Below are 6,850 nucleotides of genomic sequence, written 5' to 3' on the forward strand. Positions count from 1 at the left end.
GGGTTGTCTTCTGCAGCCCTCAGCTGAACACCAAAAAGGAGGTCCGAGAACTTCTAGGAGTGGCAGGATGCTGTTGCCTCTGGACACCTGAATAATCAAGCCTGGCCAAACCACTTTATGAGGCCACAGCAGGCTCTGGAAAGGACCCTCTAAACTGGGGAGCTGACCAAGAACAGGCTTTCAAGGAGATAAAGAGACTGTTAATCAGCGCCCCTGCACTAGGGTTGCCAGATGTAACATGACCATTCAATCTTCGATTGTGAAAAAATCACACAGCTCGGGATGTCCTTACCCAAATGGTGGGTCCATGGCAGCGGCCAGCGGCTTAACTGTCAAAGCGCTTGGCCTCAGGGCGGCCTCCATGTCTCCGGGCACTGGTGGCTACAGTAACCCTAATCAGTAATCAGGGAGGCTGACAAGTTCACCCTGGGACAGGATGTTAATATCCAAGTTCCTCATACAGTAGTAGCTCTAATGAATGGCAAGGTCATAAATAGCTGACCAGCTCAAGAATGGCCCATTCCAAGGACTATTAGGTGAAGATCCTTGAGTGAGGCTTGAAACTGCATGAACTTTAAACCCTGCCACCTTCCTGCCAACAGAGGAAGGGCCTCCAGATCACCACTGCGAAGAAGTGATGGACGAAGTCTATTCTAGCAGGCCAGACCTGATGGATGTTCCCCTCTCAGATGCAGAGCTCAAAGTCTTCACAGACTTAAGCAGCTTCGTCCAGAACGGACAACAAAAAGCTGGACTCCCAGTCACCACTGCTAATGATGTCCTACAGGCTGAAGCCCTACCACAAGGCTGAGCTGCAGAACAAGATGAACTCTGGGCTTGGTCCAGGCTCTATGTTATGCAAAGGGAAAGCAGGTAAACATCCATAGAGATTTTAAGTATGCCTTTGCCACCGTGCATGCACGTGGAGCAATACACAAAGTGAGAGGATTACTGACAGCAGGGGGAAACGAGATTTAAAAAAAGAAGAAATTCTCCAACTGCTGGAAGCATTCTGGGAAGGCAGAGGCCACGAAGGGGACATGGACTGTGTTAGTAGAGGAAACTGCCCTGCAGACCAGGGGGCAAAAAGGGCAGCAGAAGAACTGAGCTCCTCTAAAGTGCCGAAGCAAACCGCAAACCTGCTGGTTCTGGAGCTGCCTCCCTCTCCAAATTGCACCAAGGAGGACAAACTATGGGTAAAAGATAACAGAGGAATGAAAGAAAAGGGAGACTGGTGGAAGTTGCCTGACCAGAGACTCTTTGTCCCCGTTGCTGTAGCAGCCCTCTGGCAAAACAACAACATGAGCTAACACACTTGGGAAAATGGCCCTGGAAAAACTACCGGGTAGATACTATCTCATTCCCAAGCTACCCAGCTGTGCACCCAAGTGAGTGCTAGATACATTACATGTGCATAAAACAATGCAGTCAAGGGCCTAAGTCAAGCCATGGGGTACAGACAATGGGCACCGTGCCTTTTGAGGACCTGGAAGTGGACTTCACAGAGGTCAAGCCCTGTCAAGGATACCAGTACGTCTTGGTTCTTCTCTGTACTTACTCAGTGGGGGTTGAGGCTTACCCTGCACACACAGGAAAAGCACGAGAGGCTATAAAGGCTCTCCTAAGAGAAATTATCCCAGGTACAGGCTTCTCTTTTCCATCAGATCAGATAATGGGCCAGCCTAAGTGTCAGAAATGGTCCAGGGCCTGGCCAAAATTTTAAAAATAAAATGGAAACTCCATGTGGCCTACAGGCCTCAGGGTTCAGGGAAAGTACAGTGCATGAACTGAATCCTTAAAACTCTGCCAAGAAACACAATCCCCCTGGATAGACATGCTACCTTTAGTTCAGTTTAGGGCCCACTGAAACCCTAGACCCTCTGGCTACTCACCCTTGGAGATTCTCTATGGCAGAACCCCTCCCATAATAAAGGCTCAGAGGGGACCTTGGGCATTGGAAATCTAGACATGTCCTGACTTCTCCAGGCCCTAGGAAAAAACCCTACACCACATTTCCCTGGAATCTTAGAAAAAGCCCCAATCTCCAAGGGTAACTGGGCCCATCCCCATCAACCCGGGGATATGGTATGGGTGAAGGATTGGAAAAGGGAGCCACTCAAGCCCAGTTGTAGGGGTCCCATCTAGTAATTTAGAAGTTCCAGTGGCTGTTAAAGTTGCAGGAATTATTCCTTGGGTTCATCACTCCTGGGTTAAGAAGGCTGATGCCCCTGCAGACCCCAACAACTGCCAGGCTGTCCATGATTCAAGTAACCCCCTCAGATTAAGGTTCCAGAGGATGTCACAGTGGCACGCCATCGCCCGAGAGATCTCCAGCCCTGCCCCAACCACATCCCAGAAGCTGGTAGGTCAATGCACGGTGGAAGTCTGAGGATTCCTCCACCGGGACACAAACGTATCCCCCTCTCTCTCACCCATACCTCATCCTGCTGATTAGCATTGTTGCAATACTGATTGCACTAGGACTGGCTGTCACTGCTCCCCAGGATGGGAACATAGGCCAGATCACTGCTGGCCTCCTGTCATCTCCTCATAGTTGGAAGACTAATTGCTGTTGGGTGTTATCTGTAGTCCAGATCCCAGTCTCAAGCACGAGGTCTCTGATGTGTTATTGCCTTCTGACTCTGCTACATTTTGAGGTTGTTCAATTGAGAGGCCAGGATGACTGCTCAGCCTGCATAAGGTGCTTTCCTTCCAGGGAAAACTGTGGTATGCCTCACCTTTTATCAATATCTGTCACCCGTGTGCAGCGTATCAATTTCTGAATGCACCAGGGGAGGCTTGATTTACTATAAAGCAGAGCTGACAGGTCTAACTGGGTCCTGCAAGAACAAGGGCACTATACGTCAGACAGTTTGCTGGCAGAAAGTCAGGGGCCCCTTAAAGGCATGGAACGATGAAATGACGGGGAGGAAATGAACCTCGTTATGTCTGGGCACCTTACCCCTCCCCCCACCCTCATATCAGTTTACTAAGAGGATAGTGACAGAACTGGAAGGGCCACCCAAAGGTGATTACCTAGGCAGACATGAGCCTGTAGAAGACACTGATCTGCCACTACCACGACCCCCATTAAGGCTTCCCTCCAGGACAGGGAACCTTAACTCGGAACCTCAACTGTATAACCTGTTAAATGTAACCCACCGCCTCCTTAATCTTCTGAACCCACCATTGGTAGGCGATTGCTGGCTCTGAATGTCCTTAGGTCCTCTCCGATATGTAGCAACCCTGGTAAGCCTCCTCAACCAGAGTGGGCATGAAAATCCTCTCAACTCTTCCAGTACAAAACCCAAGTTAAAAACATACAGGTATTTCAGAGGGCTCCTAGTTATTCTACAATTCAAACGGATATTAATCAGTTGGGGAACTGGCTGCTGACCGGTGTGCTCAAGTCCAGACCTCTACAACTACCACCATTAGATGTACCGTTGAGAGGCTGTGGTGCACCAGCCCGGGAATCTTCTTTGTCTGTGGGTCCCTTGCCTACCAGTGCTTGCCAGTTAACTGGAAGGGCACTCCTAACCCCCCAGATAAGCATAATGTTCAATAATCAAACCCTCCCTGTGCCTTTAGTGGCTCATACACGGTCAAAGAGAGCTATCCAATTCATCCTTTTATTAATCGGACTGGGGATAACAGCTGGGATAGGAACAGGCATAGGAGGAATTGCCTTGTCAGCTGCCTACTATAATCAGTTATCCACAGAGCTAACAAATGTCATAGAGCAAGTGGCTAGGTCCATAAAGCCTATGCCGGACCAACTGGACTCCTTAGCATCAGTGGTCCTCCAAAACCAGAGAGGGTTGGATTTACTCACTGCTGAAAAGGAAGGGATTTGCCTTTTCTTAAATGAGAAGTGTTGTTTTTATGTGAGTCAGCCAGAAATAGTCAGAGATATGCCTCAGCAGTTGTAGGAGACAGGAATTAGCAAATTCTTGGAACAGATGGAGCAACATGTGGAACTGGGCATCATGGCTCATTCCATTACCTGGCCCCATCCTCATGCTTCTATTGGCACTGGTGTTTGGTCCATGCACTTGTAACGCCATAACTCACTTTACTAGCTCCCGGATGGAGGCGATAAAGTTGCAGCTCTTCATAACACAATATAGGCCTTTGAGACAACAGGAACCTTATGGGATTTCTAAAGTCTAGTGTTGATGCTTGTGCACAAGTGGAGAAAGCATCAAGAAGGGGGAATGAAGAGGAAGACAGCCTTGAAACAGGGCTATAAAACATGGTAAGCTGCCAAAGATATAAAGCATGAGGAATTGCCCATTAAAGCCATGCAAAAAGTTCAGGACCTGGATAAAGGGCACTGTGCAGAGATAAGCACCCATTCCCGCCTTCCTTTGTCTCCACTTGTAAATAAATTTTCCAAAGCAGGTCTCCCCTCATGACCTCACCTAAACAACCTTAGGTCTCAAGCTCACTGCCAGCCCCAATTTACCTGAGCACATTCCTTGTAACCTGATGCCCTGCATTGCTTTTTAAATGTGACTCTTTTGTTGAGATGCTCAGGCATGGTGTATGTCTGAGCCAGCTGTCGTAAAATAAAATCTGAGTTCTCCACTCCTCCGAATGTCACTTGGTTCTCCTCTGTCAAGAGGAGCAAGGATTTTGCTCAGGTGGCACTGGACCACAACTGCGGTAACTATGCCTCTCTCCAAGCTTCCCTCAAAGCTGGAGTGACAGGTGCACACCACCGCACCCAGCTTATGTGTTGGGATGGGGGTCTCACTAACTTTTCCCCCAAGCTAGCCACCAAGTGAAATCTTCTCTGTCTCTGCCTGCCAACTACCTGCCATTAACACGTGTGAACCTCTGCACCCAGCTCAAAGTACTTTTAAAAGCCTTCTTCAAACTGTGTCTTTCTAGGACTTCCCATTACAATGTAATACCCATTCACTCCCCTACAACTAAACAGACATAGACGTAACAGTAAAAAAAGAAAAAGAAGTCTCTAAAAGTAGAAGGAGGTTGACAAGTTGTCTAGGGACCTTAGTGCTAGAAGAATGATACTGTGGGAATCCACGGGTCTCCTTATTTCCTCCCGTATTCCTCAGACAATCTACAGAACCTGCAATCCAAAACCACAGCAGAACATAGACAAGGAAATCCTGTCCTTCTCCCAGCCAAAGAACAGGAAAAGATGGCCAACCATCAGAGAATTTTTTTAGGGAATAACTCACCTCCTACAGCTGAACACCAGCCCCAAAACCATCACTGCAACTCTGCATACCTATATTAAAAGACAATCTTTCCTTTCTTTTTTGCTGGGACAGGGGTTTGAACTTAGGCTTTGCTTGCTAGGCAGGCAACCTACCTGTTGAGTCATGCTTCCAGCACTTTCACTCAAGTTATTTTTCAGGCAATCTCACTTTCTGCGTGGGCTGATCTGGACCAAGAGAAATCCTCTTATTTACACTTTCACCTTAGCTCAGATAACAGATGCACAGCACCACCCCTAGCTCTTGGTTGAGATGGGGTCTTGCAAACTTTGTTTGCCCAGGCTGGCCATGGACCACAATCCTTCTTGTCTCTGCCTTCCGATGACCTAAGTGTGAGCCACCACAACCAGCTGAGCCTTTCTCTCCCTCCACTGGGCATCCTTCCAGATCATGGGTGCTCTGATTTCCTGTAATGACAAATGGGAAGCTAATTTTCTACCTCCACATTGAGTGGGGGGAGCCCTGCTCTAGCCAGTGTAATGTCATCAGAGTCCAGTAGCAAGCTGAGAATCCATCTCCACCTAGCAGCAAAAAAGGCAATGTTAAGTAGAGTCAATCAGCATTCTGCTTCTTGCCTACCCAGCTTAACCTGTCAGCAGGCTCCAGGAGGACCTGAAGATCCACATGTGCCAGTCTCCTAGGAACAGAACAAGATGTGAGTCCAAACTGGTCAGTATTGTATTGTCCCCGTACCCCTGGGTCAGCAGGACCCCCAAAATCTAAACACTGTCATCGACAACTACTCCAAAGAAAATGAAATAACTGGCTAAACATTAATCAAATATGGGCAGGAGGAACTGTGTTCTGAAAACTATGAAACACTGAGAAATCAGAGGAGTTAGGAAAAGAAGATTTTCTGTGGATGAGAAAACTTAACGCAGTAAGGTGTAAATTCTCCCCAGTGTTTTCTGTGTACTTGGTGAAATTGTTACCAAAATCCTAGCAAGAATTTTTGCTAAAATAAGCCCAGTCATTCTAAAATTCATGTGGAAAATCCACTTTGGAGAAGAAGTAAGCAATGGAGAAATCAGTCTACTAGGCTTGAAGACATTGCAGAGCTAACTCAATAAAGACAGTGTGGCATTGGCACATATTTACAGGTTAATGAAACAGAAGACAGACCCTAGATACAGATCTGCCAACCTGGTATTTCACAAAGTTGCAAAAACAATTCTGTGATGAAATGTAACTTTCAACAAATGGTGCTAGAGAAAGTGAAAAAGAAAAAGAAAAATTTTCAGACAAAGGTCTTTCACTACATATCCGAGAATGGTTTGAAATTTGCTGCGTAGCCCAGACTGGCTTCACCTCCCCAGTTCTAGGGTTGTAAGCACGTGCCACCATTCCTAACTCCAAAACTCAACATACAAAACTTATGCCACATTGCATAATGGACTTGAATATGCTGTAACATCTCGACATGTTTTTAAAAGCTCCCGTTAGAAAAAAGTATCATAGGGTATAAAATTCTAGGCCTTTAGGACTAGACAAAAGCTTACTCCTCTTGACATTAAACCAGGAGTCATAAAGAGGAACCCAATAAACTGGATCTAATTTAAATCAAACGTTTTTCTCTGTTCTTCTCTCTCGTTGAAGGTATG

Source organism: Castor canadensis, chromosome X (assembly GCF_047511655.1).
Source record: "Castor canadensis chromosome X, mCasCan1.hap1v2, whole genome shotgun sequence".
Taxonomy (NCBI): domain Eukaryota; kingdom Metazoa; phylum Chordata; class Mammalia; order Rodentia; family Castoridae; genus Castor; species Castor canadensis.